Raw genomic sequence first — 16847 nt, 5'->3', positions numbered from 1 at the left:
CAGCTCAGGCATCCACAGTGATAAGCTTTATGTTTAGGCAAACGTTGCATGACCCACAGTTCTTTTCAACAATGTTGTAGGTATATTACCAATATTAAAAGTTCTTTATATGTCTTATATAAATATGCTTCCAAACGTACATCGTTGAAAATGTTTGTATATTGCAGTGTAAAATTGAATTGCTGCAACTAATCTTAGTATCGTTACAGAGTATTTCAATAAGATGCATATGTAATTTAAATTGGTAAAAATCACGTAAGCAGTTTCCCACTTGATGCCTTCACTTAACAGATGAGCATTTTATCTGTGCCGCTTGGTATAATAACGTTCAAAATCTCTTGTAGTTGTATTTGTTTACAAAACAGGCAAATTCATTTATTTATTATTAATTTTTAAGTTTTAACCTATATTGAAAGATGTTTCTTTTTCTTGTATTATAGTTTTTAAATTAGCCATAGTCTAAACTTCTATTTTCCTACGCCTCATCTTTATATCTTTATATATATATATTGTCAAGCTCATTTTTAAATATTTTTACCAACGGGAAAAAAACCATATATTATTTTCTGATACTGAAATAATTTTATCAACAGGAAAAAAATTCATATATTATTTTGTGAAGGTCGAATGTTCGTCCACGTTTCTGTTAGTCTTTAGTGTAAGATGATATGAGAATAAGAAAGTTAGAGTAAAGAAATGAAAATTAGTAAATATATAAAAACAGTTAAAATTGTGTTAATAACATATTATAAATATAAATATAAATATATTTTTTCCTTTTATTTATTGGAAATCGTTAATAGAGCAAAAGTTACAACATATGAAAAAGAGTATTAATAATATAAAACACCACATTAGTTGGTTGGAAACTCAACCAATTCTATAACATGTGATTAAAGCCTAAAATATTATGGATATGGATCATACAAGTTTGAGATCTAATATAAAAGACATAATTTTTAATATTTTAGGTATTGCAATTTTTTAATATTATTTTGAGGGATTAATTGATAATAATTTTTCTTAATTATATAGAGTTAAGTGGAACATTCAAATTAAAATATTGTGAGAAAATAATTAATAAAAAGTGGAAAGTCTAGTTTTTATAGGCAACTATAAATATAACTTTTATGTCACTGCTTGTGAAGTGATATTTATGATTAGTCAAATTGTATTAGTTAGTTAGTATTATAGAAATTTTTGTAATTTTATATAGTTAACATTCTGTTCTTATAGTAAATTTTCGGGTGACGTCAACCCTGCCGTTACATCCTTGGCTACGGGTTTCGAGACTGGACACCATCCTTTGGTAAATGTAGTATTTAATACATATTAGATTTGATACCATAATCTGTGGCTTCAGTGTACTGTAAATTAATAAACGTGTCAGACGTATTTGACAGCGACTACAAATTTATGAATCAATGGGACCGTGGTTTAAATTCTCTGACTGCATATCATTCCTTTCATCGATTAATACTGTTATAAGTTTCTGGAGAATTCCATGATAAAAGACATAGTATTTTGTTATGATATTATTAAACACTGAAGCACATATTTATACAATCATATTTGAAGGGAGACAATTATATCTCCATAACTAAAAAATTACTGGAAATACCTAATCTATTTCCTAATCATAACTATATACAATAATTCCGAAGGATTACAACATTTCCACCCTTAATCTGAAGGGACATCTCGCATACCAAGTAAAGATCTAAATTTTTCAAACTTTTCACTCCCTAATGCTTTTGTAAAAATATCTGCAATTTGTTCTTAAATTGGACATTGTGTCAGATAAATTGTTTTGGCCTCTACATGATGTTGAATCAAATGATACTTGGTGTTGATATGTTTGGTTCAATCATGAAAATTTGGATTCTTGGACAATTGAATTGCAGAAGAGTTGTCAACAAGTAGAGGAGTTGAAGCTTTTTGTTTCTTCTACAAATCTTCAAGTATTTTTTGAAGCCAAATGATTTTTTTTGTAGCTTTAGTTGCTGCAACATATTCGGCTTTGCTGGTAGAATCAGAAGGAATAGATTTCTTGCGTGATATCCAACTGATGGTTTCTGGTCCAAGATTCATCAAATAACTAGAAGGAGAGACTACATTCTCCCTATCTCCATCAAAATCAAAATCTAAATAACTAGCTAGATGGAAGTCTAAAACTTTGGAATATTTGATGTCATAAGTTTGAGTTTCTTTTAAATATTTCATAATTGTTTTTGCTGCTACCCAATGTCCCTCACAAGGATGGTGCATAAATATGGAAAGTATTCCAACAAAAAAAGTTACATCAGGACGAGTAATAGATAAATAAATCAAACTTCCACCAAGTTGCCTATGCTTTGTTGGTTCTTCAAATGGTTTTCCTTCTTCTGAAGTGAGTTGAAATTATGCTCCATTGCTGTAGCAACAGGATTACAGTCCATCATACTATATTTTCTCGATAATTTTCCAACCTATTTCTTCTAATAGATAAAAATATGTTGTGGTTTTTTATCAACTTCAATTCCAAGATAATAATGAAGTAAACCTAAATATGTCATATCAAAAACCTTTTGCAATTCCTTCTTAATAGATGGTATATATTCATCATTGTTCACTGTGATAATCAAATCATCAACATAGACAACTAGATATATAACTGATCTTCCAACTTTCTTAACAAAGAGAGTTGCATCATCTAGGTCAAAATGCTTAGAATTTAGCTTAAGAAGATGTTTAGTTAGTTTCTCATACAATGCACGTGGAATTTGTTTCAATCCATACAAAGACTTCTTTAATTTTCCTACCTTTTGTTCTTTCCCTTTAACAGAAAAACCTTATGGTTGAAAGATATAAACATCTTCTTTCAAATCCTCATTTAAAAAAGTAGTTTTAACATCCATATGATGAATTTCCCATTCTTTTTGAGCTGCAATAGCAAACAACGATGTAATAGTGCCCCATTTAGTTGTAGCAGAAAATGCCTATGTATAGTCAACATCGTCTTTATGTGCATATCCCTTTGCTACAAGTCTTGCCTTGTGCTTATCAAATGAACCCAATAGTTTTGATGCCAACAGGAGGATCCACGAGCCTCCATGTGCCATTTTTTTATGAGAGCATCATATTCATTTTGCATTGCATTTTTCCACTGATCATAACTAGCAACTTCTTCCAAACAAATAGGTTCACAATTAATAGAAAAAATAAATTCACAATGAGAATAGTTACCTGAAGAACTCCCTATCTCAAACTCATTGTATTCCCTTGGAAATGTTTTAATACGTGTTGATCTTCGTAGAGGTTGTGAAGGAATTTTCTCATCTTGTGAAACAAACTCTTCATTACATTCTGTCCCACTCTCTATTTTTGTTGTTTCTATCCCTGTTGTCCTTGTAGAAACACTTTTATCATCCAATTTCTCTCTAGTAACAAAATTATTATCATCATTGAGAGAAGGAAAACCCATAGACTGGGAATCCCCCCTTCAGGATGTGGAAGAATATTATATGATTCATAATAAAACTTCTTAGGCACATACTTCTCCAATTGATTAAGTTGCCTATCAATGATGAGTGTATCTTTATCAAATTCAAGAAAAGCTACATCTCTTGACAAAATAAACTTCTTATTCTCTTCATCATACAATCTGTATGCCTGAGAAGTCAGATAATGCCCCAAAAATATACATTTTCTTCCTCTTTCACTCAATTTATTTCTTTGTTGTTTAGGAATGAAAGCATAACATTGAGAACCAAAAATTCTGAAATGTTGAACAACAGGAAGACGATTATACCACATTTTATATGGAGTTTTGTTGTTGATGTTAGAGGAAGGACATCAATTTCTAATATAGGCTTCATAGAGCATTGCTTCTCCCCAAAGCATCAATTTTACATTCTTAAAAAACATGATTGATCTAACCATATTGAGCAATGTTCTGTTCATTCGTTCTACAACACCATTTTGTTGTGGATTATAAGGTATTGTGGTTTGGTGTTTGATGTAATTCTCTTGCAAATATCTTTAAAAAACATGTGAAGTATATTCTCCCCCATTATCAGTTCTTATAGTACCAATATTAAGCTGAGCTTCATTTGTAATCAAGAAATGAAATTTTTTAAACACATCAAAAACTTGTGATTTTTTTTTAAGTAGATAGATCCAACACATCCTTGAATAATCATGAATAAATGTTAGTATGTATTTATTTCCATTAGCAGTTGGTATAGACATAGGTCCACACAAATCTGAGTGTATGAGACTTAATTTCCTTGTAGCTCTAGAAGTAGAATTATGAAAAGACTGTTTGTGATGCTTCCCCAATATACAAGCATTACATGGAGTCAATTTTCTTGGAGCTGTTGCAAGTCCCTTAATCCCCTATTGTCTCATAATTTTAGTACTTTCATAATTAATATGCCCAAAGCGTGTCGACCACAATAAAGATGTTGACAAAGTATTATTTTTTTCTGAACTAAATGATTAGAATTTAATGCAACAGATGACATACCTTTCAACTTCAACAATTTATCTTCTTCTATACCATTCATTACACGATTATTGTCAGCTTCTCTTCAAATTTCCACTTTACAATCAAACATGTGAATGGAATGTCCCTGTTTTCTTATTTGTACAAGAGATAATAAATTCCTTTGGAACCGTTGAATGTAAAGAATATCATTTAAAGTATAATCTGCAAGTCTAGGAATTTTTAACTGAATATAACCAATCCATGATGGTCTGAATTGAGACTTATAAGCAAAATACACTACTCCATTAGTATTAACACTAATTTTTTTAAACAAATCTCTTCTAAAGGTCATGTGATGAGTGACACCTATGTCTAAAATCCAACTATCATTCCATGAATAAAAAGAGGTACTAAATATATCTTCCATATTAAAATTACAATGGGAACAACATAATGTGCATTCTGGGAAGAATGTTCCTTTTCTGGAATTAGTTGATATTTCTTATCAAGCATTTGTTCTCTTCTTTTTTTAATTTCTCCCTAGGAATTTTACAATTTGCAGTAGTATGTCCAATTTTACCACATCTAAAGCATTTTCCAACTATTTTATCATAAACATTTTTTTGTTTATCATTACACTATTTATCTCCTTGATTATTTTTACCCCCCCCCTATCTCTATAATTCCGCCTTCCTCATTCTTTTCTACCCTTAGTATTTATGACAAATTCTTCTGAGGTTTTTGGTCTTTTTGAGAAAGACATAATGTTTCAGTATTGGAATTATGTAGCGTTTCTTTCATACCAAAATCCTTCTCTCTTTCTACAATTTTCCCTACTAGTTTATCAAAATATAAATATTTGAACTCTTCGCTAGATTGGAGAGATTCCAAGTAGTGAGAATAAGCAAGGTAAAGAGTTTTTATAAAGGGAGTGAGCTGAAGATCAAATTTTACTCTAGTAGATTCAGTTTCATGATTGATGGCTTTAATTTCAGAAGCAAGTTTTAATGGATCATTATCTTTCATTTCCATATTAAACAACCTCAATAGTAACTATATTATCTCGAATTCAGAATGTGAATCATAAAGCTCTTTTAATTTTTCTATTGCATCATATGTTGTTTTAATCTGAATAATGTATCTTCTTACCTCTTCTTAGACTGAAGTAGAAATTAAAGCATGGGCCTTTTTATCCCTACTCGCAAATTGGTAATTGTTTTTCCTCATAAGGTGTTTCTGGTGCATTACCTCCTTTTCCTTCACAACATCCCACAGATCATTAAAAATAAGTGTATTTTTTATTTTTTGGTACCATTCTTGGTAATTTTCTTTCTAGATAGAACAATGCAAACTAAAGATACAAAATAATTCATCTTTTGTAGATAAAATAACTGTAAAAAATATAATTGTATAGAACTCCCTTCTTTTTGAAAACCTTTCTGTTTCAACTGGGCATAAATTTTATTTACAGATCAATAACAATCAACTGTAAAGTAATCTAATCTAGCAACGTCTCATAACCTTGCAACCACATCAAATGAACAACATTTAAAAAATCCAAGTAATGACATTTGAATGGTGGGACCAACGCATTCAACATGTATGGTTTTATTAAACACTCGGGCCTCCTACTTAAGTGTACAAGGAAATTTGACACTTGGAAATTGTGGTGCTTGAGACTTCGGCCTAAAAAAGGTAGACCAACCACATGAATAGATGGTAGGAAGACTCAAAACTTCTCCCATAATTTATAAAATTATTTACAAACAACACCGAGCAACCACAGGTTCCACTGATGAGGTTCCACATATGGGACTACAACTGATGACATCCAAAGTCATGGTCAATAGACAATGGCACATTACGACATACAACGATCCATAAACGGTTAGAGATTATCTATCGTGTGTATCCTATGATCCAACAGTCCATGGAGACACCCCTTGCATCAATGTATAACATGGGTAGTGGTCCCGTATGATAGATTTGAAAAAACCATTCAAAAAAAATGATTGGCTATCATGAATTGCAAAGGAAACAAGCTGAGTTTTCAAAACCACCAAATAGTTGTCCCAGGTGGTGACTTCCAAAACCACCAAAACCAAAAATGTCAAATAAATTACCAATGCTTCCGCTGTCATCCAATCAACTTCACGAGGTCATCCGTCAGGTCACACTGCGAGCCAGATCACTCTGAGGCCAAATTTTCATGACAAGTTGCAACTTATGCAATAATAGAGTTTGATCTGGACACTTCAATTTTATTCTGAAACCCTGCTCTGATACCACTTTCACAAGTGTCTGGAGAATCCATGATAGAAAACATAGTATTCTGTTATGATATTATTAAACGCTCAAGCACATATTTATACAATTAGATTTGAAGGGATACAATTATATATCCATAACTAAAAAATACTTGAAATACCTAATCTATTTCCTAATCATAACTATATACTCTAACCGCAAAGGATTACAACAAATACTTAATGGATCATCAATTGTGGATAATGTATAGTGATGTCAATGGTCTCTATCTCGTTAATGCACGATGCACTTTTTTAAAATAAAAATATTAATCCAAACTTAAATAGGAACGTGAAAAATTTCAGATATAACCATAAATACAGAGATGCAACAGAAATAACCCTTCATTTCATTAATATCTAATACTAAAATATGCTTACAAATAGAATGGAAATAAACTAGCTGGGGTGATGATAGCTTTTATATGAGAACAGATGTGGTAGCTACATAACTCTGAACTGTGTTACAATGAGGCTCAAGGGACCATTTATTGTTGAACAACAAGGGAAAACCATAAACAACCAAAACCCTAACCTGAGGAGTTGTAACAAGAAGAGTTGGTGGGCCCCATTAGGGTTAGTTGGGTAGCCAACTTCCCTACGTCATAACTTGGTCATATTATATATGTTTTTCATGTACAATACCTTGTTGGAAAGATCCCTCTAAGTACTATATAATTTGTGGCAAGCATACTTATGGATATGGGCCTGCTGTGGACCTCACAAAACATTGTTTAGGGGGGAAAATAGCTCTGAAAGTTCAGGACATGACAAACTGCTAAAAATAGTAAATGCTGCAATAAACAAGGAAACAGATGAAATTGACTAGAGGTATAGGTGGAATAGGTAGGTGACCACCAATATCCACCTGGATCAGTCCTCCCTCCTTAGGAATCAATGGTCCCCATTGCGTGCAAGGGCTGCATGATGTGAGGAATTTTTTGTTAAACATGGTCCCTGGTGAACCACTTTGCCCCGATGAAGGAGTTGGCCTGCTTTGGAAACTTGATATATATGGATCCTCTATTGGTGAGTGTTCTTGATATTCATGTCCATGATCTGATTAGTTGTGGCATGTTCCATGTAGTGTGAGTTTAGCTCTATTGGTGTGAGTTGTTCTGAAATGTCGGATGTGTCCAACAATGGTTGAAAGTATGGCCAAAGGCGGTCTACATTGAACATTGGGTGCATACGAAGGAATGGTGGAATGCTAAGCTCGAATCCATTGTCCCCTACAACCTTAGTGATGGTGTATGACATATATCAGAGTGGGTGAAGCTTGTGGTGGGTTCTAGTGAGGCGCTCCTTCAGTGAGGTGTTCTTTCTGCAAATGTAACCAAACTTTGTTTCCCACCTAAAACTTGTGTGACACCCGATGTTGATCATGGCACTGCTTGTGCTTAACATTGGCTGTATCCAATATGTCATGCACTTGCTAATGGATGTGTTGAATGCGCTTAATGAATTTTTTAGCCCTATCGACTTCAGACTATATGTGAGCCAAATTTGCCTGAGTAGTTGCAAATGGTATGGACACATCAATGGGACATAATGGCTGAAATCCCAACCCTACCTAAAAGGGGATGTGGCCCGTTGAGCTATGGAGAGCTTTCTTGTAGTTATACTAGATATAGGGGAGGATTTCATCCCATGCGCGTGGATGCTTCGAGTTGTACATGTACATAATCTGTACGATCATCCTATTCATGACCTCTGTTTAGCCATTAGTTTGTAGGTGGAATGTTGTAGACTTAGTAAGTTTTTTATCCAACATCGACCAGAGACTTAACCAAAATGCACTTAGAAATATGTTGTCTTGATCTGAGACAATGAACTGTGGGATCCCAAAGTGTACCCACATTCGTTCAAAGAAGAGCTAAGTAGTGGTCTCTATTGTGATATTCTTCTTGTAGACCACAAGAATGGCCATCTTATAGAATCCGTTGATGACCACTAAAACACAATTGTTGTTGTCCTTAGTATAAGGAAGACCTGACATGTAATCCATGCAAATGGATTTGCAAGGTTGACTATGAGTAGGGAGAGGAGTATATAGCCCTTGCTTCTTGATGGTTGGCTTGGAAATGGCATAGGCAGTGCAAGATCTAATGTATTTCCCAACATTTTGATGAAGGTTTGACTGATAAAAATACTTTTGCAGTACTAACACTATTTTCTCTACTCCGAAATGTCCAGTGACCTGACTATAGTGCGCCTCCCAAATCATCTTGACACGGTCACTTGAAGGAACACAAACGTGTCCCTGGTGGCATAAAAATGCATCATGGAGCTAAAAATTTGGAGCTTTCATACCTTCTAGGAGTGTCTGGTATGTGCTACCAAATTCTGGGTTGCTCTTCTAAGGATGCAGCCACCTCGAAGTCTCATGCCCACAGAATTTGAGCACAATGATCAACACCATGATTGGTGGTCAGCTGAGGTTGTCTGCAACATTATTGGTGCTTCCCTTATTATACTAATTTTCAAGTGGAATTGTGTCATGTATGTGGACCATTTATGATGGCGATCATTTTGCAACTTCCCTTGTGTATGTATGAACTGCAAGGGTCATTTGTCTATGTGGATGACCATTTCCTTCCCCAAAATGTAATCCTTCCATTGATGAAAGTCCTGTACAATGGAATACATTTATTTTTCATAGGTGGGATACTTTCAGACTATGTCTGAAAGTGTCTCAGTGTGGTAAGCCAGTGGATGCCCCTGCTGAGTAAGAACTACACCAATAACATAGTTGGAGGCATCTGTCTCAATCTCAAATGGTTGTTGCATGTATGGTAATGTGAGCACTCGTGCAAAGCAGAAGCGATGCTTCAACTCAAAAAGTTCCTTCTATTCGGTTTCGTAACAAAATAATGTTTCTTTCACTTCGAACTTGGTGACTTCACTTAAAGGCCAAGTCTTGGGTGTGGAGCTTGATTATCTTCTTTATTCAAAGTTATAACTACATTAGGACCCTAGTTCGTAACGTGGCAGTAGCCATAAAATGTACACTATCAAGGGGGTCCAGCAGGGGTCAACAATGATTATTTGGAGTCCCCCTCGATGGGGGATTTGGGGCAGTGCCCCCGAAGCTAAAAATAGATGTAAAATTGCCTTGTAAAATGTTTTAATTTCGTAGTCAATCTAGGCCGTTCATTAGGCGAAGATCGAACGATAAAATTTATGTTTAATTTAGGGTCTTTTTTCCATAGAAGGAAACCCCTCACTATATATGAGGGAATTGTATTGCGTCTATGTAGATCTGTATTCTGAATGAGAAAGAGAGAGGAGATTGTGTCAGAGCGAGGAAGGAATTACAATGGATCTGCTGTATGTTGTATCTCTTCAGTTTGTTTGATAATATAAAAGGAAGGACTAGTTGTTTCTCATGGACGTAGCCCAAATTGGGTGAACCACATATATCTGTGTCTTTCTTGTTTTATGTGTTTTCTGTGTTTATATTTCTGCAATATATTTTATGTGTTCCATTGCTATGTAATATATAATTTTCTAAAAACATGTATCAGAGCCGAAGCTCTATTTGGCTTATAATCTCACAGGAGAGAAGGGTTCCTAGTTTGAGTGGGAGCAATGATAGAAGATGGTAGGTTTAGGGTCGAAAAATTTAACGGCCAAAACTATCAACTGTGGAAGATGTAGATGGAATATTATCTACATCAGAAAGATATGTTCCCACCATTGAGTGTAAAGACAAAGAAGACGACAAGTATGATGGACACATAATTGGATATTCTCAAAACAAATGCAATTGGAATGATACGGTTGTGCCTAGCGGCGTCGGTAGCCTTTAATATTTCAAAGGAAATAACAACAAAGGGTTTAATGTCGGCATTGACCCAATTATATGAAAAACCCTCGGTCTCAAATAAGGTATTTCTTATGAACCATTTATTTAATATGAAGATGTCAAAAGGTGGATCTATTGCTGATCATTTAAATGAATTTAATACAGTTACCAGTCAGTTAAGTTCTTTAGGGGTAGCTTTTGATGATGAAGTTAGGTCTTTGTTATTTCTGTGCTCATTGCCAGAAAGTTGGAATGGTTTAGTTATGTCCATTAGTAACTTTGTCTGTGGATCTAGTATTTTAAAATTTGATGATGTTGTCGGTGAAATCCTTAGTGAGGAAATGCGACGGAAAAGCTCTGGTGAAACATCAGGTAATGCTTTGACTACAGAGACTAGGGGAAGAAAAATGGAAAGAGGAAAGAGCCTAGGATATTGCAGTAAACCAAGGAAAGGTAGTTCCAAGTCTAGATCGGGGATAGTGTGCTGGAAATGTGGGAGGAAAGGACACCTGAAGAAAGACTGCAAGTATTGGAACGAAAAAGAAGGAGACACGCAACAAGAAAAAGATCGTGAAGTGAATGTGACAGGTGATGTGTTGCAAGATGCTTTGATTCTTTCATTAGAAAATATTATTGATGCATGGGTGGTAGATTCAAGGGCCTCATTCCATGCCACACCTGATAGGAAACATTTTCATGATTATGTTGAAGGAGATTTTGGACAAGTTCGATTGGGTGATGATAAACCCTATAAAATCATTGGAATGGGTACAATTTTCATAAAACAGCAAAACAAAAATCAATGGTTATTGAAGGAGGTAAGGCATTTTCTAGATCTGAAGAAAAATCCGATTTCAATAGGGCAGTTGGGAGGTGAAGGCTGTGTGACTAATTTTACAGATAAAACGTGGAATGTCACTGAAGGAGACCTGGTAATAGAAAAAGGAGAAAAGGTTGGTACATTATATTTATGCAATGGCATTTCTAATTCTATTAATGCTTTAACCTCTACAGGAGAAGATGCAGAATTATGGCATCATAGGCTTGGGCACATGAGTGAGAAGGGGATGCATATTCTTCAGTCAAGAAATTTGTTCCCGGGTTTGAAGCATGTTGATTTAAAATTTTGTGAGAATTGTGTTTATGGAAAACAGAAGAGAGTCAAATTCCTCAGAGTTGGGAAAGGAAAGAAGAGTGAAAAATTAGAGCTTGTGGATATAGATGTATGGGGACCTACTCAGGTATCATCTCTCGGTGGCTCTCATTATTATGTTAATTTTATTGATAATGCAACCAGAAAAACTTGGATTTATTGTATTCAAAATAAATTTGGTGTATTTGATACTTTGAAGAGATGGAAAGCTTTGGTTGAGAATGAGACAAGAAAAAGGTTGAAGTGTCTCAGATCAGACAATGGAGGTGAATATTGTAGTAAAGATTTTGATAGGTACTGTTCAGAGAATGGAATTCGCAGAGAGAAGACAGTTCCAGGAACACCACATGAAAAAGGTGTGTCAGAAAGGATGAATAGGACAATCATGGAGCGTGCAAGATGCATGAGATTGCAGGCAAGATTTCCTTTACACTTTTGGGAAAATGCTCTAGATACTGTTGTTTATCTAATAAACAGAGGTCCTTCAAGTTCCTTGGATGGTTCTATTCCAGAGGATGCATGGACAGGTAAAAAGGTAAACTACTTATTTTTAAATACTTTTGGTTGTAAAGCCTTTATCCACATTAATAAAGAAAATAGAACAAAGATTGAGGCAAAATCAAATAAATGTACCTTTATTGGATATGGTGTTAATTATTTTGGTTATTGATTTTATGATTATGAAAAACACAAAATCATTAGGAGCACAGATTTTATATTCACTTAAAAGGTTTTGTATAGCGATCAAATGCAGGAAAAGACACAAGAAAAAGAAAAAAGAGAATACACAGTGCTTGATGAGATCACAGAAAAAGTGAAGGTGCCTTTGGACTTAGTCAGGTTTCCTGCAGGTAAAACAACATTACATAATAGATGGGTTTACAGGTTGAAGGAAGAAGATGGAGGTAGAAAAATGTATAAAGCTAGACTTGTGGTGAAGGGGTTTGCCCAGAAAAATGGTATAGACTTTGATGAGATATATCCTCGTGTTGTTAAAATGACTTCAATCATAACTATTTTAAGTCTTGTAGTAGTTGAAGTTTTGCATCTTGATCCGTTAGATGTAAAGACAACCTTTATCCATGGGGATATGGAGGAAGAGATATATATGCAACAACCACAAGGATATGGCATAAATGGGAAGGAAAAACTAGTGTGCAGGTTGAAGAAGAGTTTATATGGATTAAAACAGGCTCCAAGGTAGTGGTATCTAAAATTTGATAGGTTTATGTCTAAACAAGGTTATACTAGATGTCACTTAGATCATTGTGTTTATCTCAAAAGGCAAAATCATGGTAGTGATATTATATTGTTATTGTATGTAGATGACATGTTTTGTACAGGTTCTAACATGCAAGAAATAAATGTGCTCAAAAGAAAATTAGCGAACTCATTTGCAATGAAGGATTTGGGTGCTGCAAAAGAAATCCTTGGTATGAGAATAACTAGAGATATGAAGAATTGAAAATTAGCATTGTCTCAGAGTGAGTACATAGAAAAGGTTTTGAAAAGATTTAATATGCAAAATGCAAAACCAATTAGTATACCTTTGGCTAGCCATTTCAAACTAATTAAGGAAGTGTGTCCCAAACCTCACGAAGAAATGACTTATATGTCTAAAGTTCCATAGGAATCAATAGTTGGAAGATTAATGTATGCAATGGTCTGCACAAGGCCTGATATTGCACATGTAGTGGGATTTGTAAGAAGGTACATGAACAATCCAAGAAAAGAACATTGGATGGCAGTGAAGTGGATTCTCAGGTATTTGAGAGGTACCACAAATCAATCATTATGATTTGGTCGTTCAAACATTTCTCTACATTGATATGTTGATGCAGATATGGTGGGTGATAGTGATAACAGGAGGAGCACAACAGGGTATGTGTTTACTATAGGTGGAACAATTTTCAGTTGGGTTTCAAAACTACAAAGCTTTGTTGCACTCTCAACACGGAAGCAGAGTATGTTGCTGATACAGAGGCTAGTAAAGAAATGATTTGGTTACAAAATTTTGTGGATGAATGGGGTAAGAAGCAGGAGTTGGGAAGGTTATACAGTGACAGCCAGAGTGCCATACATCTTTCAAAGAACTCTGCATTTCATTCTAATACTAAACATATATAGCTCAAGTACCATTTCATATGGGAAGTGTTGGAAGATGGACAGTTGAAGCTAGAAAAGATACACACCAGCCAAAATCTTGCACATATGTTAACAAAAGTTGTAACCAGTGAAAAACTAAGATTCCGCTTAGTTTCAATTGGTCTTCAAGTATGATGAAGAAGAAGAGAAATAGCCAGGTCCAAAGTGGAGTCATTTTCCAACAAATGAAGCAGTGGTGGAGTTTCTATAATCAGTCTCCAAGTGGGAGATTGTTGGGTGTGGAGAGTTATTATCTTCTTTATTCAGAGGTATCGCCACATTAGGACCCAGTTCGTAATGTGGTAGCAACATTGCCCTTAAAATGTATGCTTCCAGGGGGGTCCAGGGGGGGCGATGACGATTATTTGGAGACCCCCCTGGTTGGGGATTGGGGGCAGCAGCCCTGAAGCTAAAAATAGATGTAAAATTACCTTGTAAAATGTTGTAATTTCGTAGTCAATCTGGGTTGTTCATTAGGCGGAGATCTAACAGTAGAAGTTATGTTTAATTTAGGATTTTTTTCCTTAGAAGGCAACCCCTCGCTATATATGAGGGAATTTTATTGTGTTTATGTAGATCTGTATTCTGAGTGAGAAAGAGAGAGAAGATTGTGTGAGAGCAAAGAGGGAATTACAACAGATCTACTATAGGTTGTATCTCTTAAGTTTGCTGGATAATATAAAAGGAAGGACTGGCTATTTCTCTGTGGACGTAGCCCAAATTGGGTGAACCACGTATATCTATGTCTCTCTTGTTTTATGTGTTTTCTATGTTTATATTTTTACAATATATTTATGTGTTCCATTGCTCTGTAATAGATACTTTTCTAACACCAACTGATATGAGAGAACCCCAACACGAACCTGGGGAAGAAATTGGCAAGACCTAGAAAGTTGTGGAGCTTTGTTAGAGTGGTTGTGGCTAGCTAATTCTGAATGACTTGTACCTTGGCTGGGTCCACATCCACACCTTACTCGTCAATTATGTATCCCATATATTAAACTTGGGTCATGCCAAAAGTGCATTTCTCTAAATTGGCACACATCTTGTGTTGTCATAGGGTTTGTGATGGGAATGAGACTTTGGGGTTTAATCAAATTCCCTTCCCATAAACAAAATCGATCCTGAGGCCTGTGGGTTATGGCCCACAAACCCTATCGGAAGCATTCATAAGGCATAAAACCTTTAACCATGGACTTACACTTCATTGAAGCTATTACACTATCGGAAGCCCATACACTATCAACATTCAAGCCTTAAATCCCACAATCCATTTAACTATCAGAATATAGGAAAAGCATGGAAATCCCACTCTGAATCTAATACACTAGACTTTAAATTATATATACCCGAATCTACATATCATTGGGTCCGCCTCTGCCAAGCTCGTCCTCCGAACTCCAATTGACGCAATCACCAATTTGTCTATTGGCAACATTGCCACATCACTCATCGGTCATCGATGTTCCATAATTCCACTGTTGTTGGTCCTTTGGCCTCTCCGATATGCGATCGCTGATCACATCTGAACCGTCGATCGGAACTTTGGATCCGACGGTCCAGGATCCATCAGATTATCGCAGTCGCACTGCTCAATGGTTGGACCTCTTTCGTTTAAAACGCCGACTCGATATGTCTTCCAGACCCAATAAGGGTATAGGCCATTCTGTATGAAATTTCACGTCTACTTTACGGATACACTAAGGGGTTTTTCACGATTTCTCAGTGTAAGTCGGTTTACACACGCCTTTGATGGGTTTTGCGGTTAAATCCAGTTCCGCCACAATCTGCACAATACTCATATAAACAATATCTCACTAATCAATGGATCGCCATCGACCCTACAGTGGTCGATGGTCGATCACATGCATGCAATCGAGATTTAAACCATTCACACATATACAAAACAGAGTTGAAAAGAGACATATTACACAAACACGCTGTAAACACACAACACACATTTATTATAATATATGCAGCACGATTACAGCTAAGGCATTTCAGCCTTAGAATAGAGTCTCCTCTCGACTACATTTTTAACACTCAGGTTTGCAAAGATTTGTATATCACTCTCTCTCTCTTTCTCTTGAACACGCAGGTTCATGACACACACACACACACACACACACACATATATGGAAGCATTGTTGGATCGGATCACGGAAGGATCCAATCAATCCTCTAGTAAAAGCCCTAAAGCTCTCATACGCATACATGCATATAACACATGGGAGATTACATTGATAAGTCTCCTCAGGACTTTTATCCATCTTTCCCATCTTTAAATCTATTTTAAAACAAAATTTTCCCTATTTTTCTCCCTTGGTCCACGTCTTCCTCTTCGCTCCACTTTGGATTCCTCCCTTTGACTAAGGGTGCTAGATGCTCCTACATCAGAATCCCGAGGCACAAAAAATTATGACCTCCTGGTCATATGCTTCTCCTTGTCCTTAGCAATTCTACCCACTGCATTCTTCACTTCTTTAGTGGAACTATCTTCATGGTCTTCTATGAGCTACAACCAAACCTCTGTAGTAACAGTCTGCTCCTGCTACATGATACCTCACCAAGCCCTCCTCACTCGGTCTTTTGGCATCCTTCAGGTTCTCTCCTCTGGAACCCCATGAGCACTCATGCTCTAGGTTTGTTGTAATCTTCTCACCTCCTGTTGTCATTCTCGATGTGACAAAAAAGACCATAACTTTTCAGCTCTATCAACTATACCTCCTGCTCCTCTTCTTTCTCTCTAGAATCCTTTAACCTTCCTTTCTACGCAAAATCTTCTTCTGCTCTGCTTGCATTCTTCGTCCTTCTTCTCGCAGGAAACTTTCCTTGCTCTGATACAAAATGATGGAAATGAGACTTTGGGGTTTAATCCAAATCCCTTCCCTTAAACAAAATCAATCCTTAGGCCTATGGGTTATGGCCCACAAAGCCTATCAAAAGCGTTCATAAGGCCTAAAGCCT

The sequence above is a fragment of the Pinus tabuliformis genome, chromosome X, assembly GCF_031772625.1.
Source record: "Pinus tabuliformis cultivar Carrire ecotype Pingquan chromosome X, CPIR1, whole genome shotgun sequence".
NCBI lineage: Eukaryota > Viridiplantae > Streptophyta > Pinopsida > Pinales > Pinaceae > Pinus > Pinus tabuliformis.
Note: the sequence above shows the minus strand (reverse complement) of the source record.